The sequence below is a fragment of the Petromyzon marinus genome, chromosome 35 (assembly GCF_048934315.1).
Source record: "Petromyzon marinus isolate PM22_M1 ecotype Great Lakes invasive population chromosome 35, UKy_Petmar_22M1.pri1.0, whole genome shotgun sequence".
Classification (NCBI taxonomy): domain Eukaryota; kingdom Metazoa; phylum Chordata; class Hyperoartia; order Petromyzontiformes; family Petromyzontidae; genus Petromyzon; species Petromyzon marinus.
The window spans coordinates 3,926,530-3,947,806 of record NC_133701.1 but is presented as its reverse complement, the minus strand read 5'-3'; the positions used below and the strand labels follow the sequence as shown (position 1 = coordinate 3,947,806).

General features: G+C 49.5%; 1 protein-coding gene across 1 annotated transcript in view; it reads right to left on the bottom strand.

Annotated features, from left to right (window-relative positions):
• Window positions 1-21,277, bottom strand: part of LOC116948873 (KN motif and ankyrin repeat domain-containing protein 1) — a 78,648-nt gene that overhangs the window by 40,645 nt on the left and 16,726 nt on the right. The window lies entirely within an intron of this gene.

The window sequence follows — 21,277 nt, the reverse complement described above, 5'->3', positions numbered from 1 at the left end:
CCCCTCCACCGTCCCAAACCCTCCACCGTCCCAAACCCTCCACCGTCCCAAACCCTCCACCGTCCCAAACCCTCCACCCTCTCAAACCCTGCACCGTCCCAAACCCTCCACCGTCTCAACCCCTCCACCGTCCCAAACCCTCCACCGTCCCAAACCCTCCACCGTCCCAAACCCTCCACCGTCTCAACCCCTCCACCGTCTCAACCATTCGACCCCACCACGCCACCCTGGCCACCCCCTCACCTCCACTCTGCAATGTGGGAGACAGGCAGTTCAGGTTGTTCAAGTATTTTTCGTTAGCTCTCAAGAGCTAGAATTTAGCCAAAATCAAGTGGGGGGGGGAAAACTAAATTCTACGGAATGGTATTCTTGCACGGTCATTTGTCACTGGGCTGAGTAGGCCGTCAACTCGCTACTCGAGATAACTCGTGACGAGGAGGCACTGAAAACCCAAATTTCGAACCTGGGATTTCAGGCAGTTACCGTCTCAGCTCTCCGACCTCTGAACCACCTGGCCACCTCCAAGTCAGTTTATATTTCCTCGTGGTCGTCCTGCAGCAATGCATGTGCGAGTGCCCCAATTTACCACGGTTTATCGAATTGTTCGATGTGTTACTTCTGCAAAAAAGCGCACGTCTGTCTTGATTTGAGGCTCTACCTGGAAAAAGGTAAAACTGTTCGCGGCAACAAGACCTACCGCTAAACACAAGAGACAGCTCACGGCTCAGTTGGGAGAGCAGAGAGCTTAGTGATGGTGATTGGGGTCGACCAAGGGTCACAACAGCCAATCATTGCTGTTTAACGGGAGTCCGTAAAATGAACACCACCTGGTGAGTGTCAACAATGATTGTCAGAGACCAGGTCCTGCCATTGTATTTGTTTGAATTTCTGCCGAGGCAGTGGCATGGATGGCAGAGAAATGTGGAATTCCCCCCCCCCCCCCCCATTGGCTCAGGACTACCAGCAGCTGCGAACGTCACACACCACAAATGGTAAGCATGGAGACACGAAAAGAGTTCGATTGAAATCATTGATCAGTGGCTTCGGCAGAAACTTTTGAAGCCATTTCGCATTATTTTCCAGGTCGCTTCCAGCCACAACCGTAGCAGGACGTGCACTGCACGCGGTGTGCCGGAGGTGGTGTGCTGGATGGAAAAAATATTTGTAGGATCACCGAACCCAGGTGAATTTAAGCCCTGGCTAATAACAATCCCCATGGTGATGGGGTTCAACTAAACCCCCTTTCATCATCGTTATGGCCCACCTATAGTGAAACATTTTTTTGATCCAATCTGTGGGAGGTCAGGAGTAGGTTAGATTAAAATTGATTCCTTTGGGTCAGGTCCCCTTGGTGGTGCCGGCAGGCCACGAAGGTGACGCCCTGGCCTGCAATCCTGTCAGCGCGGCGGATTTGCAGCCCGGAGAATTTTGGCAACCGAGGGCCCGGGATTTGTGGTCACGGTGGCACCGCGAGCGTTACGTAAACGTGATTTGTCGAGGGCTTTGCCGCCGGAGTTCATCGTGGGGTCGGATATTGGCAACGGGCCGATGCATTGCGGTGACGTCATTTCTAAATTGAAAAGGAGGCGCCGTGGTGCCGAGATGATAAACGCTCTGCAAAATAAATATATATATCAACGCGTTCACATTCGCCGGTGGATAACGGTGTTTATTCCAAAAGTAATAAGCGCGCAATATAAAAGCCTTGTAACCGCATCATAGGACGGCATGTCGTGCCGGAGTGCTTTGTTAAAGGGTAAAGGTGTAGCCCTTTAATCGCTTGCGTTCGTCACTGCTGGAAGAAGGGTGCCTCCTCCCCTAGAGGATGCTCTAGAGAGCCACTCTAGAGGGCATTTGGCCTACTCTTCCACGCTGGCCAGACGTTTTGGAAGATGTAAGAGTACACCACACTTTACGCCATCGTATGCGACTTGCCGAACGACTAACTTTGGTGTGCCCATTTACACCACTGGGAGGGGGACAATAGGTGGGAGGGAGGGTATTTAATAAAACTTGCTCGATTGTTTCAACTGCCGTACGTGATTTAGAATCGATCCGGCGTCCTCTGAATGGCAAGTCCAACGTGCTAACGAACGCCCCGCGGCAGCTTGTTTGGTTATAATGTTCGTTGCACTCTCGGAGCTGGAGGACTAATTAAACATATAAAAATAACTCACGTTTGCTCAGAGCATGAAGAGGGGGCAGGCAGGTTAAGAAATACCCTTGACTCTATGGACATTTGCCCTTTTGCACTTGAAGGGAATAAATACAACAATTTGAAAAAAATTGTTCACCCGCGGGTACTTATCTCATCTCTTCGCCGAGCATCACCGGAGCCTCAATGAGACCGACTAAAGACTGTCTAATGCTCGCCAAGACTTACCGAAGTCTCGGAAGAGTCTTATGAGACTCACTGAGCCTCATCAACTTTCGATGAGACTCCCCCGAGCCAGACCAAGCCACAAAGAGACTCGCTGAACCTCATCGAGCAGCCTCACTAAGGCTCCACCGAGTCCCACCGAGTCTCGACCGCGCGTGGATTGGTCCGTGGGAGGGCGTCCGCACGGAGAATGAGCGGAATGCGGCCCCGGTTTTCTTGGGCTTTGCTGGGATGAGCGGCAGACACCTCTGAAAGGCCAAATGAAGCCTACCGTGTGTTTTTGAGCGGATTATGCCATTTGAAAGAATGTTGGTGTTGGACAGCGCGCCGGGTGTTTAGGCTGCGCAAAAAAAAAAAAAAACCTCAAGGCTCGAGCCAAGTACCCATGTTTTTGCCGTAGTTGTTCTCTTCTAAAAACACGCTGTTTAGACACGTCAAAATATTTAGACTTAAATATTTCTGCGGTCGCCAAGAAGCTCCCGGGCACATGGAGCGAAACGTCGGACACCGTGCTAAACAACACACGACACAACCCGAGACACACCGTACGCTTGTTTTTATTTTAAATTCTGAATGGCGAATGGGCCGAGAAAGTCTTCCATGTCCACTTCTGGGGGTCGGAGGGGTGGCGCAGCGGTTAGCGCACTGCACTCTAAACCTCACGAACTGAGTTCGAGTCTCAGCCACGGATAACACCAATGATGGGCGAGTAATATCTGCTTCCCTGTGCTCCACCAGTCTTGCAACTGACCAGCGTGGTGAAGTATGGTCAAACAATCCCCGTGACCGACAGGGCATGGGGAAGACCTTCGTCAAGTAGTTGATTGACACGAAGGGGCCGTTCATTATTTATGTACACCTTCACCTAAAAAAAAACGAGCACACATCTGGAACAAAAAAATAACCGCAACTCCCGCCCAGGCAGAATTATAAAAAAAAAAAACTCGCCCCGTTGGTTAACCGGCAAAAACACAGGGCAAGTGGAGCGATATGTAAAAAGGGGTCAAATGTGCTGCGCGTGCAACGTGGCCAAAAAGTTGGACTAAGCCCAGGTTTACGCGCGAGTCACTGCCTCCAAATGCCTCATTAAGCGCAATGGCCAAACGTTTTGTGAAATCTAAGTCGCCGTTTGACAGCCGACGCATCACGCCACCTCCGGTTACCGTCCTCGCTCGCAAATGTTGACCGCTCGCAAACTTTTGACGTCGATATTTTTTTATGTTTCCCTCCCAACTTTGCTTCTTCCCCCCCCCCCACCCCGACCGCTGCTTGGCGGGATGTGCACGAGAAGCTGCAAGTTCTGCAGCCCGCAGCTCTGAGCACGAATTCAACGCTGCGAAGGGAAACCGTCCAAGCAAGACAATTGTACCAAGTTGTCAAAAAACCGAAAGTAATTTACCTAAGTCACCTCAAACCTGACGAGCAACAGGACAAATCTTGATCAAGCAACCCTGAACACGCCAAATCTCACAGAAGCTAAGAAGGGTTGCACCTGGTTAGCACTTGGATTGGGTGACCACCAGGCCTCTTCCCCCAGGCGTGGTGCAGTGAGGTCGGCCAAGGGATGGCAGTGCTGAAGGGTCACCCACCCCAATGCATTATGGGTCGTCTGCGAGTTCTCCGCTCTCCTCAACATGAAGCCAAACGGCTATTAATGGAATTTGGCCAAACGTCCGAATGAACGCCCCTCTTGAAAAAGGGCGTTGAGAGTCAGATTTTCTACGAGTCACTGAATTATCACGTTACCACGTTACCAAAACCTCTCAGTTTAAGCTTGTAAATGTATGACCAGTAAATTAATCACCGTTCATCTGCACCAGACTACAGTGGGTGTCAGTGGTTTCATTCGTTTTTAAATAGATAAAATGTTTTGGCTTGCCCGCAGTTACAATCACAACCAGAGGCATCGCAGATTTGGCATGGGGGCCCTGGTACACTGAATGAGGCAGGCGGCCCCTGTCCAATTCCTGTCCTCTTCATAGCCCCGATGCCCGGGCACCTCAGGCCCCATGGGGCCTTGATGCAATTGCACTGCCTGCACAATCGATAGCTCCGCCACACTGTTCACAGTTAAGGGGGTAAAGAATGCATCGATTCGGTGATAAAGATCTATACTTCCGCTCACAATACATGCATCGAATCTTGTGCATGTGGAGAAATATTATTTCAATAAAAATACAAATTATACGTATGTGAGACAGCAGTTATTTTTTTGGTGACAAGGGTGAACAAAAATACGTAAACTCGATGGGGAAAAACGAGCAACATTTCCGTGCTAAAAACAATAAAAAACAATAAATTGTGGTATGAAGTTGCGACCATGAATTGTGACGATTCATCGGAACACTGGGCAAAGACGGGTGAAGCATTAGCTTCCCACAATGCACCAATTTCTGCAAAGTGCACAATAAACAGCATGCATGTCATCACCACAGCCCAAGGCTCAAAGCACCGACACCATTACCTAAATAAAAAAATATACACTATATATAACGGTCTCTTTCCCTGCATGGTTTCGCAGGTCTGTCCTGCGGACGGCGGAGATAACGCATCTCTCACGAGTCATGAATAACAAAAAATTGGACTAAAAACCACTGTGGACGTGCATAACTGCATGCCTCGTGGAACAAGATCGCGCAACAAGATCGCGCGTTGTTTAAATAACATTTCCGCAAACACTACTTTCCTGGCGCGATGTCGTCGGCTGGGCCGCTTGCAACGTCGAGCAAACCAAGCAAGCATGGCTGCCGAGAACACCTGGTACCAAACGGGGCCAGGACTGATAACCTCGCTGATTTATCTCTTTTGACAGGGAGTGTGTAAAAAAAAAAGTCTGAATATAAAATTTACATCCAAAAGAGAAGATGGGGGGGGGTGGTGGAGAAATATCAAAAATATGTTTTCTCCGAACTAAGATACCGATCTCACGTGGCTATAATCTGTTTATGTCACCATTTACAATGTTTAAAGTAAAGCAAAAGCTGCACAAAGTAAACTCAGAGCCTGGAATCCCAAAAATGTGTCCCTGCCACGTATTATCTCATAATCTTCTCTTCAAAACAAAGGCCCCAGCGTTAGCAGCGTGGCTTGGATTATTCTTTATTTTGGCCTAGTTCTTCACCATGTTATTGCAGTGAGCTCACAACGAAAATAATCTTTGCGACGTTATTTTCGAGGGGCATTTCCATGGGTTTACATGTCTCTCTCAACGCTTCTCGGGATACCAAAGGACTCGGCAGTTTGTTCATGAAAACCAGTGATGGGTTTCTATGGGAACACACACGTGCACCACCCAAGTCCCGCGGCTTTTGGGTTTGAAACCCTATGCCAGCCCTGGCACTGGGATAAGAGTATGGCACTTATCTCAGTGCCAGTGTAGAGGGGACACACCATCCAGACGGTTCGCTCGCTGTGTTGCATCACTAGCCTTGATGACGGTGGCTGTCATCGACAAGGACGATGCCATTTATTGCCTTCCGAGGCCATCAATCCAATCTCATTTCATCGACATTTTGAATGTGCAATTGTATACCGAGTACAGAGTTACTCGTGACCACTTTAGTACCAAACACACTCCCGAGATACGAGTGGAAATAAAAATGTGATCGAAATTGTTGAAGTAACAATGACACAAACATTGACCTTTCCGGCCTAAATAGACGGCAGGGGAAAGTGCTGTTAGCAAGTTCCATAGCTAGAAAAGCATGCACAAACAAAGACAATCACGCACGCAGACCAAAATTACAAAAATCACGACTTTGGCTATTGGAGCGCCAACTGTTAACCTATACTTATTCAGGCCGGCATGCATCACGTGACCCACAAGGTGGTGGCGTGGTCTGCCCCAAGCCCTGCTACCCTTGTCCCTCGTGCTGATGTTTACGCACCATAGCAGGCACTTATCTGAAGCTGAGTCGACCTAGAGGAGGCCCAAGACCAGCTGACTGCTGTTTGGCCAATGGTCAGGAATCAAACTCGGCTCACCGGGTTTGTCACGCAGCGTGCGAACCACTGCACTACCGCTCCCGTTACACACACATACACAATCACGCACACACATACACAATCACGCACACACATACACAATCACGCACACACATACACAATCACGCACACACATACACAATCACTCACACACATACACAATCACTCACACACATACACAATCACTCACTCACACACATACACAATCACACGTAAAACAAAACAAAAAAAAGATCCCTACACAGCCACACAGTCCGTTGGGGGTGAGGCGCATGCACGCACGCACGTGAAAAAACACACAAGCACGCACACACGCACGTCTAAAAACGCGACACACATTCACAAGATTGCGCATGAGAAAGCGGTGACCTTGAGAGAGTGGGAGTTTGCTACTTGGACGGAGATGCAAGGCATCAAGGGGGGGGGAGGAGGGGGGGTGGGAAGACAGACTCAAGGACTCTGCAAATGATAATGTGGTGGCCTCCCCTCATGGCCAGGCTCACCACGCGCCTCCACAGCGGGGGGTGGGGGGGGGGCCGGGGCCCCAGGGCACGCCGCGTAGCCGCGCTTCATTCAGTGACGCCTCCTTGTAGTGGAAGGGGAGATTTAAAAAAAAAAATTAAACAAGCTTCTTCTCACATTATTCTCGACGAAAACATGCAGACTCGTTTCTCGTCCTCTTTTTTTGTGTGAAATAGAAAACCTCATTTGAACAAAACCGTGGCGCAAAGATATGCACCCTATCGCCACGTTTCAGGAATGCCAGTCTGATTTTATCCCCATCCCCGCACCCACCCCTCGCGCAAAACAAAACATTATTATTTATTTTTACTATTACTCAATAATTCCCAGAAGAGGGAAATGTATCCGGTCGCAATCTGTACCCGTCGTATTATTATTATTATTCAAGAACCCAGTACACGGACATCACAGAGGGAGATACAAATTACGAGCGTGTGGTCGAACCCGCAACAATGTCGCCCTCAAATGTGGGGCCTTCGTCTGGAGACACGTGGGGCTCACTGCCCTACCGCAGTGGTGGCGCAACGATTGGGAACAATCTGTGTACGTTTGAACGGTTCGTCAATTATTTACCGTGAAACCGCCCTCCACCACCGATTCCCCATCACCGGTGGGGCCACATGCTCGACAAATTCCAGCCTTCTCTCTCGCACTTTTTGGGGTCTGTGCCCTACGTACGCTGAACTTGGTTCACAACGCACGGAGCCAACCAACGCTAAATCGGAGGCACCGCGAGTTGTTTCGGCACAGACTCGAGACGTTTCGCTCCCACGGCGAAATGTCGGACGCCGTGCCGATGTGACGCGCGGCACAAACTGCAAGCGCGTCACCGAGCCAGACCGCACGACGGCGAAAAGATACCCGGTCGTTAATGCCATCTTTCCCAATTGACTGCGTCCACACGGTGGAGAAGTTTTATAACGTTTAGACCGGGTCCATTTGCAATGTATTCACTTCACCACAGTAAAATGCACTGCACAATAAATGAGCCCAGGGAATGGATTACCGAGCTTATTATGGACGTTATATTCCATTATAATGAAGCCAATTATGTTAATTAAGCATTCCCACCATATCCCTGCACAGTCAATTATGCAAATAGGGAATTTGGTGTGGCCAAGTGCACACGTTGTGTTTAAACGTCGCTCGCACGTTCCACGTTGCTAGGCATGGAGTGATGGGAAAAAGGGGGAATACACACACGATGGGACGACCAAGTAGGAGGTGGAACCGCGAAATCAGGGAGCACTTTGCAGCCAGCAGTGGACTGAGAATGGCTGTGATCACCAATGATGAGCCGCAAGCATCGCGACCCGAGTGTGTGGCTGATGCACACGAGAGCCGTTGAGGACACTGATTGGACACTAGGAGATTCAGTGGTTCAGCCTGCCACAGCAACTCATACTTTTAGACAATGCAAAGAAGAATGAATTTGTCCAGACGGGGGAGGTCAGCAAGTCACAACAACAAACAATAAAAAAACGATAGGAGTTTAAAATATAGATAAGGTAAGCAAGTCACAAAAGAAAATAACTGTACATAAACAAAGTGTATAAGTACAAACTGCATAAGTACATGCATTCCTGACCATTTTTCAACACTAAACGCAAGCTCGGGCAAGGCAGCAAAACAACAACTCCCAACAAACACCACACCCATCCCCACATTCACGGGTTTTCTCTGGTTTCCTCCCACGTGAAGCCAAACGCTCGTTCCTGTAATCCATTCACTTTCTTTTGTATTGCAGAAGTTTATTCAATTATTAAAAATGTTGGAAAAATCAGTGCTAGAGACCAAAATGTATACACACTTGCAAAAACACATCCTGCTAAATGATGTATAAGCCCTTAATTTGACACATTCATGCATTTAGGATCAGCAGTAGTAAATGGGTTTTACGTTAAAATCAGCTAAACGTGCCAAATTCCATCTAAGATTCGGACGCTACTGCAACACGACGCATTCGCACAAAGTGCGCGGCATCGCTCGTGGCCACTGGGAGAGAAACCAATTCCGTTTCAGAAAACGGTAAGTGAACCTTTTTCAAACAAAATTTCCCTGTAAACGATCAGAGTTCCCCTGTGCTTATTTCTGAACAGCAACCCAGCATACGCCTGGACTTTTATAGACATTTTAACGGGTGGGAAACTGATCCGAATTCTAGCCGTGTTATAGCGTGACTCAGCGAGCCCTCATCTGCCTGCCGCAACACAACCTTTGCTCTCTCCCTCAACGGACAGTTTCCCTGGATCCAGGTTTATCTGCTGCTGCTGCTGCTGCGATAGAACACAAACAGCCACGGCCACCGAGCAAACAGGGCGGTTGGGGGGGGGGGGACTTCAAACAGACAGGAGGGGCCAGCAGGTCAAGAGTGTCGCCTGCAACGGCCTCCTCCTCCTCCTCCAAAAAAAAACCGACGACCTGTGCAGCGCGCGCGTGCGCGCACTCCGTCTAACGGAGACGTTAGAAAGATGTTTAAGGTGTCACGAACAACAGCAGCCACGCGGGCCCGCTATGATTTGGTGACGCCGGAAGAACACCACCAAGCAGGAATCCGGCACAAAGCAAACGCGACGGTTCGTGGAAGGTGACGGAGGCAGACGACGAACGTGAACAAGATGGACCGGCGGAGTGGAGGAAGAGCTACTAGAGTGAAGAGTAATGGACTTGAAAACATCAGCGAAAGATGATGAGATATGATGATGAGGATGATGATGATGGCAATCGCCGGCAGTGGAGGAGGACTGCTGCTGCCCAGACATTCATGAATCCCGGGGTGCCTTCTTGAAGAGGCTGGATGTGAGAAGATGAAAGCCACTCAGCTGCTGCCATCTCACCCGGTTGTGAATCCGAGCCTCACAACATAAACGAATACCTCTGTCCCCGCAATGCACACACACACACAGACACCGCCAATGGCGATCTGTTTTCTCGAGCCAGCGAGTGCTTATTTTGCTTAGAGCTGCAAACAAATGGTAGGACGCATTCAAGCTTGGAAGAGTTGAGCTGGGAGTGGTGCTTTGTGTAGTGGCAAATGACAAGAGGACGAGACCCGGCCGAAGGGTGTGCACTGATTTATTATACTGGCTTTACGCACCTGTGTGAATACATTTCGTATGTGGCCTCAAACAAATGTATTAGGACTGCCAATGTGGCAATCGGCAGCAGGCAATTCGGTTCAAAAGTGGTTTCCCGCTCAATCGAGCATGGGGGGGTGGGGGGTGCTCATCCCCAGTTTACAGCCCGAAGCCGGTTGTGTAAACTCCACATTTCTATGGCAGCAAGTATTTCCCCAGGACAACCATTGGCTTCCCCACCAAGTGCGAGTGGCAGTCAACTTTCTCTCGGAGTTTGGCGTTTCAAAGGTGCTGGCTTATTCCGCATGCACTTGACTGTTTTCTTGCCACTCTGAAATAAATTCCGGACGAACACATTTTGCTGCACCTCCCTTTGTCCGGTTGCGAGTGAGAGAATACTTTTTAGCCGGTGGTGGCATGGCACGGGTGGACGTGCTGGGCACATGGACCCTGCCTCCCACCCTCCTGCCCCCCACACACTCCTCGACAGGAGAAGGCTCGTGACCATGTATTTCATCAACGCTAGTCGGTGGAAGGGCCGACTCAATTTCCAGACCAGGATTTTAACTCATGACCTATCGACTGATGAACTAACCTGGCTAGATCAACTATAAGTACCAGAGCATTTTCATATCCGTTTATTTTTTGTACGTATGAATATTTACGATTAGAAAGATAATTCCCATCCCCTGCTCAATTGAGCATTTGAAACCTGCATTTTCCATTTTGGTGAAATGTAATGCCTACTGACATGATCCTTTCCCATGGTGAATAAAAAACACAAATGTGCGCATAAATCCAGTGCAAACGGTCACCCACATGCAGAACACATCAGTTAAAAAAAAAATGCCAGGCTTTCATTTTTCTTTCAAAGGAAAAAAGAGTTTCTGTTTTAGAGCAGTAGTGGATCTTGGCGCTGACCTATTTAGCTGTACTACAACATTTCCCTCACAGTGTTGTGAGAGTCAGGGTAGCCCTCCCCCATGGGTTCCTACGGGAATGGGGCCACGCGCATCTGCCAATGGGCTCCCCCCTTCACTTGGCTAAATTTCTGACCCACTTTTATTATCCAGCCTCGCCAGTGAACGTTGATGCAGCGCCCCGGGCAGCATACATAGTGCCCCAAAATGAGGGATTCTGGCGGCAAAACTAAGGAGTTATTTTTCCGAGTTGTAAATAATTTAGAGTTACATCTTTTTCGGCCAAAAAAAAAAGCAACAACGCGGTCCGGATGAGAGCTTACATCCTTACGAGTATGAGCACCTGGCGGCGTCCATCGCTGGCAATCAAATAGTCACGGAAGCTGACAGACAGAAACAACAACAATGACGAACATGGGGGCCCCGCTCATGTAGGTCCGCGTAGTTGCGAGTGTCCATTACTCAGAGGGACGTGAAAATGAGCGCATGTAACGGAGACTGAGCAAGCTGTCTGAATGCCGAACTAAGCATGAACATTTTTTCTTCAATAATAATTTGGGCAGGCACATGTCGCTTGGTAGACGGTGACACACCGATGGACAACGGCGGTGATGGGACAGCAACGGACTGATGGACAGAACACACACGTGAAGCAATAAACTCAAAACATCTGAGCCGAGCAACGGAATATCATTAGTCCCCGGCCGCATGTACGATGGCGAGGTAAATTTACGTCGCAAGCCGACTCGAGCGGCTTCCAGTCCTCGCCCTGAAACAAGGTCAGCAATTGAGAAGTGGCCAGGGTGAACGCAGATTGATAAACGGGAGAAGTCAAGCACTGCGGTAAATAACACCGTCAACTTCCCCCACCCCCTCCGTCTGATTAAGGCTTGCTCGCGGCTCAAACAGATTGAATCTCACCTCCCCCAACAGCAGTCAAGATGTATTTACGATCAAGTGCGGCCACAGGTAGAATATTTACTGCCAATCCCCCTTTTGTCTTCAGCTGCCAAAGACCCACACAATTTAAACAATTGTGGCTGGACATGTTATGTTTGCTGATAACGCTTCCAACGCGCGCGCACACGCACAGGCACGTCTATTTTTAAGCATCATCGTGGTTGTGCCCTGTAAAGATCTGCGATGTGCTCTCGGGTTTGGAGCGCGCGTTGTCTGTTTGGGGGAATCTTCCTCTTCGGGAAAGGGGAATTCGGTTCGTGAAGAAACCAAACGCTGACGAGAGAGCTGTATCGCCACCACGCAACTCCGAAGGAAGCACTTTTGCAGAGCTCACTTTTGTTCGACGTTCGAACACCCCCCCCCCTTACGGCGCCATCAATACAATATGATGGCGCAAAGCGAAGGGTTTAGCGTTATGACCTTGCAAGCGAATCCGTTTTTAAGACATTTTTTAACACGCGGCGTTATAAATGAAACCGCTGGCATCAGCGGAAAGCTAATTCTACAACGTGCAAAACCATCTGGCGGTTAACTTTGACAAATGCAGAGTAACCATCTGTTAATAGGCTCATGTCAAGAAGCCTGGATTTTACATCACACACCGTGCCGGCTTGCAGATAGTATATCTCCCGTTGAAGTACTAAGCTTCAAACTCTCACAGAGGAGGTATGAGGGCGAACACATTTAAAAAAAAAGTGCAAATAGATTAAATGCGGTTCCCCTCGAAACATTTAATTCAATTACCGCTGACAAATGACGGCTTGAGCAAATCAAGAGCAACCGCTGACCAAAACGGATGCCATTTTATGTTCTCCAGAGAAGACATCTTCCAGATTTAAAAAAATATAAACTTCTTAACAGCGGGGGGGGGGGGGGGTGAGGGAACATTCGTACAAAACCAACTAAAGCCCACCAAAAAAAAACATGACTAAAAACAATAGGGAGTTTGTCTATTCTGAGGTGATCGCTTTTTTGTTGTTGCCCCCGTGTGTTTAAGTGCCACAGGCCTTCCTTCCGGACTCGTTTGCCTGCATTCCTCTCGTCTGTGTCTTTCATCCAATGATCAGGAATGTTTTTTTGGAGGGGGGCTTCGCGCGTGCGTGCACTCTCCCTCCCTCTCAGAAGGGGCCCTCCTCCTCCTCCCCTCCCTCATCCTGCTCCTCGATGCATTGTGGGAGATCAACAGGAAGATTTTGTCGTGGCTGATTTCGCCCCCCCCCCCCGCCGCCCCCCTCCAACGCCAGCGGAGACGTAAGACGTTTGAAAATCGTGACAATTTATTGACGGACAAAACGCCCGACGCCCTTTGCGATGCAGCTCGCAGAGGAAGCGCCGTTGGTGGAAGCAACGTCGAGTTTCTATCAAACTCGCGAAAAGGATCTGATGAACAATCCATGGCATGCGACGGAGGTGGGAGAGGAAGGAGGGGGGGGTAAAGACTCAGCTACACCTGGGTCTGACTTATTTTTCCCTCCCTTGCTCTCTACAAGTGTTTACCCGGGGCCCTTCACGAGTGAAGCCCATGATGCTTGTTGAAGCCACGTAACCCAGCTGCCTGGCACAATACACGACTCTCACCCGGCCCTATTAAATTTGAACCGATTGGCCACTTAAAATCAAGGGCCCTCCCTTGTGTGTCCATGGGAGGGGGGGGGGGGCCTCCTCCTCACTGCTGCAACCACAAACACAAAAGGTTCTTCAAAACTGGACCAGAATTTTTTTTTCCCGCGCAGTCAAACAAATGTTGCCGGTGTCAATAAAACAACGGGTTAAAAATATATATGTGATGTTAATGCGGAACAATGGTCGCTCGTATTATTTTATACGCTCTCTAACCTGCGCACGGCAGTTGCGACTTTACGTCCTTTGAATCTACATAAAATGAAGACTGTTGCCGGAAACAAGTGAGGTACGAAAGAGGTAAAAAGGGAGCGAGGATTGAGAGAGAGAGAGGTGGAATGTCTCTTCAAAAACAAACAAAAAAACATCACCAGTACGAAAATCGGATAATATGTTTTTACATTCTTCAAAGATCTCGTGACAAACGGAAATCTACAAAATGCACTGCAACCATGATTGGAAAGTCAGGTCGGGGGAAGGAGGGAGGGTGGAAGTGGAACGGAACAACGACACAAAAAAAATCCCACAGCTCGTTCAACGAAACCAACGCAGCGTCGCTTACGGCAATTCATCATCCCCGTGGCGGTCACAGCGTGCCGCGGGTCGCGCCTGCTGACCGAGCGCCACGCTCGCCGGACTGGAGCTCACCTCGTGGCCCCCCAGTGAAGCCATGCACGCTGTCCCAGGGCGCCGGCAAAAGGTGTGGGGGTGGGGGTGGGGGGCATCGCTGCGTCGTCCGCACGATAAACAACGAGCAGTCACGCGCGCGCGAGTGGTGGTGGTGGTAGTGGTGGCGGGGGGGGGCTCTGGAATTTAACCGCTCTGCCTCTTTTTTTTTTGCTCTAGTTTACCTTCCCTGGCGGCTCTCGCTTTTCGCCAGTGGTTTTTTTTTTAAAGTAGCCCCCGAAACTTGCCCGGGCAAGGGGACACTCCTCGGCCAGGAATAAAAAAAAAAGTGTTTACCGATATAAATGAACGCAGCGGGTGGGGAGGTGGGGGGGGGGCCCGGCCAGAGCGGCTGAGGTCGACCGTGGCGTCGAGGGGGAGGGGGCGCTGCCGCCGCCCCCACCGCCGCTGCTGCTGTTCCTACCCCGTGGGTGATTAATGAACGGGGGGTGGGGGGTGGGGAATGCGGGGCAGCCCCAACGGGGCAGCACCAGCGGTGCCCTCCGGCGGCGGTGGGAGGAGGAGGAGGCTCGCGCCACTGATACAGGTGGAGGAGCTGCAAGAGCGGTCCCGCCAACGTGCTCGGACGTGACCCCTTGCGATTCTTTCATTCTTCCCGCACACCCCCACCCCCCTCAAAACCTCACCTGCCCCCCCCCCATCGCCCGCCATCCGTACAACTGCGGCCGCAGCAACACCTCGAGTTGTGAGAGGAGGCAACACGCGTTTGAATTCCCGTCGCGATCGCCGTGATGGTGATGATGATGATGATGCGTTGTCGTGGTTTGTGAACGCGCGGCGAAGGTGCCCACGGAAGAGAAGGCTGTGTGGCAGCGCCGGGGACTTCAATAATTGGCCCTGCATGCGGCTTTTGTTGTTTTTGTGTCGAGTGCCCTGGCAGCCTGGTATGCACAAAGATAAGCATCGACATTGAGGGTGGATTTTGGACCCGTTTTGAGTGTGACACCCGTACGCGGTTAGACCCTCCCCACCCCCCCCACTTTGACAGCTTTATATCGGCAAGCGACAACAACAGCCTCTTATAAAACAACAGTCAATTACCAGAACAGCCAGGCCCTTGAGATTCTACTCCCCATCTGTCTATCTCTCTCACACACACACAGCAATCTCCTCAAACACAACGACCGAGTCTCGGACCGCGCCGGCCTGAATGTGTCCGAGTTCGTCAGATACCCGAAGCTCAGAAGGAACGGGTTTGGTTCGTACTCACATGGGACACTGCCTGGGACTTCCAGGTATTTGAAAGCGTCGTCTGTGAGGTGTCCGAAATGGCGGCATTGCAGCAATGGATTCTTGAATCTAGCTGTGCGGAGACTTTGGTCGTTATCGACGAGGACCCAACCCCTGCTTCCTCCCACAAGCCAAACACTCAACGCGTGGACATTGGTCAAACATCTCAATGCATGACCCTCCTGAAACAAAAAAAGAGTTCGGACTCTTCGAGGCTTACCTGGGTAAATAGAGTGAATTATTATTACGTCCGTCCCCCCCCACCCCCCGAAGACATTGAACAAGATTATGGAACACAGGATGCGAAATTTTCACAGAGACGCGTGGAAAGGTCGCACCGATAGAGACGGCGAAAAAGAACGCGCGTCGCGTCAGGGAACCAAGCAGAGAGAGGCGTCGTGTTGACAGCTGAGTCAAGTGAACGGCTTAGGCGGGGACACATCGGATGACGGGATGGTAGCCAATGGAACGAGAACTGGCGACGGAATGTCTCCAAGAGGACGGCCAATCCAGCGTGGAGGTGGAGCAGTGAAATGCAGGTGCAGAGAGCGAGATGGATGGTAGCAGCACTGGGCCACGAATGATGGCAGCTGCGTGGGACGGTCTTCAACCAGCTAGCGGATGGACAATGGCTAACGATGACGACGACTGGCTATAACCAGGACACCCGAGCGCCTGGGCTGTTTTCACTTCCTGTCTCACTCGCTTTGGTTTCACCTGGGCAACCGGGCAACATTTACGAGGCCATCGCGGACTCATCGATATACTCGGCGAGTCAACGGGGCGAGCGGCAAGTCACCCGTTTACGCAACGCGTTAAAGAGGCCGGCAAATTCGCTCGCAGCAAACACCTGCGCGAATTCACACTTTGCCGCTCTTAACCCACCACATTCCACGTTTATTATCCATTGGGCTCCAAAGGTCAGTTCCTTTCACACCTGTATAAATAAAGCCGTCCTTCCTCCTTTTAGAACGTGTACCGCCACGGCCCGCACAAGACGACACGGGGGGGGGGGGGGCCCGGCGGCGATGAATCCGGGGGGGGGGGGGGCCCTCACACTCTGGCGATGCGCACGGTGCGGCAGAGGGAGGTTATTGGCCAGATGAAAATAAAACATAAAAAAAAAATTGTCTGGACGAAATTCTCCAAGGTCTGCTGCTCAAGGCAAAGGTTCGTTGGCAACGGTGGAGATTTGTGAAAAGCGGCGGTGCAGAGCGGGCGGGCACTGATTGACATCTGCGCGCTCACCAGCGGCGGACATTCCCCGGTTGTTCCCGTGGGTCAGGAGCGGGTTGTCTCAGTTGTCCGTGACCAAAACGAGGTGACAACATTCGGTCGTGCTCACCGTCATTAGCAAACAATCAATCAACTGCTAAATGAACGTATCCCAAAGTTATCGTCGTCATCCCTCGCGATCGCGCAACGCAGCAATCCACCTGCACAATCTGATCCGATCTCATCACGCCATCTCTGCGGTAGACGTCCTATTCAGCGCCTTCCCTCTTTGCGCTGCCCACTCGGTTATTATTCTTGCTCCACTGGCCATCATCCCTTGTGACGATGTCCTGTCCGAGCCCGCTTACTTTTCGTGATGTTATCAATTCACGCATTCCTATTTCCGCCTGCCAAGCATACATCTCTTCATGCTTCTGTCAGCAATTTGGAGTTTCTGTTCCATGTCCTTCATCACTATCCACGTTCCTGATATTAAAAAAACTGATTTCTTTACTTTTCCAGATGTGCAGGTGAGGGCAGCGATTGTGAGCTGGTCGGGTGTAAGAAGTGGGTAGACTTTCCTGTGTTATGTAAACACATTTCTGGTTAAACGGTGCAGCGTTTTTGTTTCAGTTAATGCGTAACTTTGTAACTGCCTTTGTTGACCTTTGAAATGCTCAGAGTGGAGTACAGATTTTTAAAAAAAAAACCTTTGTCACGAAACGTGTCAGTTGTATACAAAAAAATAAACTGATAGAGTACGGAGAGATGGAATATTTTTTTTTTACTCTGGTTCGAGGAGAAGCGAGAGCCCACAGTAAAAGTGAAAAAAAACATCGATCTGCTACGTAGAACGCCACCTTTTAATATATTTTGTCCTCTTTAGAGCAGTGCCATTATTTGCGCTTGTGCACCGCTGCCAATGCAACATCAAGTGTAAAAACAAACACAACAATGTAATTTCCATACTATCAGTCGGGGGATAGTAAATTGCCTGATTCGATTATAAAACAACGTTACAACAGTTGCAAGGCTAGTCCTACAGATGCTCAACCTTGCGCTTTGGGTAAACACTTCACGAGCAGAAAACAGACCTCTCCCGTATAAATTATTAAACCAAAATATTTCTACTGAGCGGCTGCCATGACCTTGACAGCCACTTAATGCTCAGAGAACACATCCTCCATGAATAGCTGTGGGGTGAGTTTTTTTGTACCGTTATCTCATCACGAAACATTCAGAGGTACAACTGCAGGATTCACCGTTTCAAAAAGTGGACATTCTCAGATGGTACCCCACGACTCCCGTAGGTGTAACACCGAACGGCTAATTGCCTTACGAGCTGCGGAAGACATGTGGCGGGCAGACAGCCAAGCGGTTGTGGTGGTCTGCCCGACACACTTTGGAAGTCTCAACGGGTCCATTTCCCCCGCAGTGGGAAATGTCTATAAAAGTTGCCCGCAGTAAATTAATAACAAACCTGGCGCACGACCGACGAAGATCCCACTCGCGCGATACCCGTCCCTGAAATAACGTTTTTGTTTGACTAAGCATTGAGCTTTATCATCTGACATTCTCCCTCTCTATGTGAACCGCGTGCTTTCTCAAACATGTAGGCTTCCATGACCACTATCATCCATAATACAGATTGTTTTTTTTGGGGGGGGGGGTGGGGGGGGTGAGATCACGATCACGATCTAACCCAAAACAGGTCCCTGCAGGGTGGGCTGGTAGGAACATTGGAATTTTGCGCAATTTTATAACATTGTTACTTCCAAATATTGGGTGCAATAAGACATCAAGTCTCTGCACTGTCTATTGCTGATTTTACACCCAACAGCACGAGATTTCACTTCGTTAAATTATTGAAAGGGGACGGACGGACGGACAAATTAATCTATTGCAGGCTGGTACACTCAGTTTACAACTTCGTTCCTACCAGTATAAATTATCTGTATTATGAATTTCTCAAACACGTCGGCGACCGTGGCCTCCCATTTAGCTCTCTTCAAATTCCTCAAGAACTTTGAATTGAATGCTCGCAGTTGCATTAAAATGTTTCAAGTTGCTTACTTAATTTTGCTGTGTTACCCTGCTATATTTAATACTGTTTTGCATGCATGGTATATTACCTGCTTATAGTACAATTATTGGGAAATCTATCTCGCTCCCGTGTGCCATCCTCATAACTCAAGAGTTGCCCGTCCATGCTTTCCACCTTTTGTGATCTCTGGAATCTCATTAATCTCACTCGTTTGTTGTTTTTCTCAATCAACTCCAACAGAAACCGGAAGAAAAAACCCCCACAATCGCTAGAGAGGCAAAAACAACAGCGCCAGCCAGCCGATGAGAAGAAACATTGGCCGTATATATAAAGTGGCTTGTTTTTTTTATGTCGCCGTTGCTCACAGGCTCCCAGCCCCTCTATCACAATCGGTCTGTGAAGGAGGCTGTTGTGATGCTGCTGCTGCTGCCCACGAGCCTCATTCAGACACCGGTGGTAACACGGAGGAGGGGGGGTGACATAACATTTCGATGCGGTGTGTGAACAAGCCCTGGAGGGAGAAATTCCAACACCTCAACCCATCTGTGCTGGGTGACAAAAGGGGGGAGGGGGAGGTTCAAAAACAACTTGTTTGGGAGAGGGGGGGGGGCAAGTCCTCGCCAGGCTCTCCAGAGCACATGGTTCCCATCGGAGATGCTCGAGAAAGTTCCCATCACGGCCTGCCACACCATAACAAGCCACCCCGTCACCACCGCCACAAACCACCCCCACAAGCCACCCGTCACCACCACCACCGCCACAAGCCACCCCATCACCACCGCCACAAACCACCCACCACTGCCACAAACCACTCACCACTGCCACAAACCACCCATCACCACCACCACCGCCACAAACCACCCATCACCACCGCCACTGCCACAAACCACCCATCACCACCGCCACAAACCACCCATCACCACCGCCACTGCCACAAACCACCCATCACCACCGCCACAAACCGACCATTACCACGACCACCGCCACTTCCACAAAGCAACCACACCACCACCGGAGACCACCGCCATCCCCGCACGCCGCTCTCGTGACGCTCAAGCCAACATTCCCACACGCCCCCTCCTGCGCGGCCGTGCGTGCCTCTTAATGTAGTGGCGGTGAAGAGGGGAGTTGGTGGATCACAAAGAGACGGGGGCACCGTGTGTGTGTGTGCGAGTCTTTAATAACGCCTTGCGTTAAAAAAAACCCATCTTCCCGAGTTTGATTCCCCGCAACGGCTAACATCAGCGGTGATTATCTGAACAGGCGTTGGGCCTCCCCGAGGTCAACTCGGCCTTAAAAATACAGGTAGTCCCCGACTTACGACGGTTCGACTTACGATATTTCGATCTTACGATGGCGATATCGATATGACAAAATTGTAAAATATTTGTAATTTCGCGCGGCAGGCAAACGCAGCAGCGTACGAGGTACGATACTGTAACTTTATCATCGCCATCCTCCTCTTCCGACAACTAAGTTAATGTAGCCATCAAAAACCTAACATCGTTCAAGTATGCAGACGACGGACAGAATCTTGATGAGTACAGTAGAATGTGATACGTTACGATACGTTCTATGCATGTATGATGCATAGCTTTAGCGATTTCATTTTAGGGTTACCACGATACGATACATAGCAGATAGAATTGTTTCCTGAAAAAAAAACTTTCGATGAAATTTCAGTTCATATAGGTAGGCTAAGAATTTACCGTGTTTTTTTACTTTAAAATTTACTGTGCAAAACAGTACTGTCGTTAATAAATACATACAGTATATGGTTTATACAGTACGGTACTGTAAATTTCTGTTTTGCTAAATTATCACCATTCTTTAAGACCATTTTCGACTTACGATATTTTCGACTTACGATGGGGGTCGCCGTAACGCATCTCCATCGTAAGTCGGGGACTACCCTGTATACCTCTGTGGCGTGTAACTATCACCAGCGGGGGAGACAAAGGTGGCCGGGCGTGGTGCCACCACGCCCTCATGTGCAGTGCTGGCCATCACAAGTGCCTACTGATCGCGTGCTCTCCAAGAGCCCGTGCAGAGGCGATACGTAGACCTTCCCTTTGCTGTAGAACCACCAGCAGATCATTGAGGTTGCGCCTGCAGTAGAACAGGGTTAAGGTTTCACATTGAAACTCGAGACGGCGGCTTCAGAGATTTGCTCCCCATATGCTTGAATATTTGTTGTGCACTCCGGCTCCATCCATTATTATTACACGCTTAAAATTCACTCACCCTGGTCTGTTGTTTTTGTTATTGTTGTTGTCGTTGTATCCTCAAATCTTGTAACTCAATTTTAACCCACTTCCCAATGTGGTATCGACTGCAAACTTGGTATACTTATGTCATACTGATGACAATACTATATTCTATTATATAAAAAAGAGATATATTTTTAAACATTCTTTTTGATATGTTATGTTTCGGCTTGGGTCTAATTGTCCACGCTCAACTGACGTTGGCTGTAATTGACCACGTTATGGCAAGCTTCGGGGCCACTTTCTGGAGTCGTGGAGTTCTTACATTGCTAGTACTGTACATATCATTAAAGCGTGTTTTTAAAAAAAAAGTATTTTTAAAATATTACTTATTTTAAGAAATACCCAGGCAAACCCCTCATGGAAATATG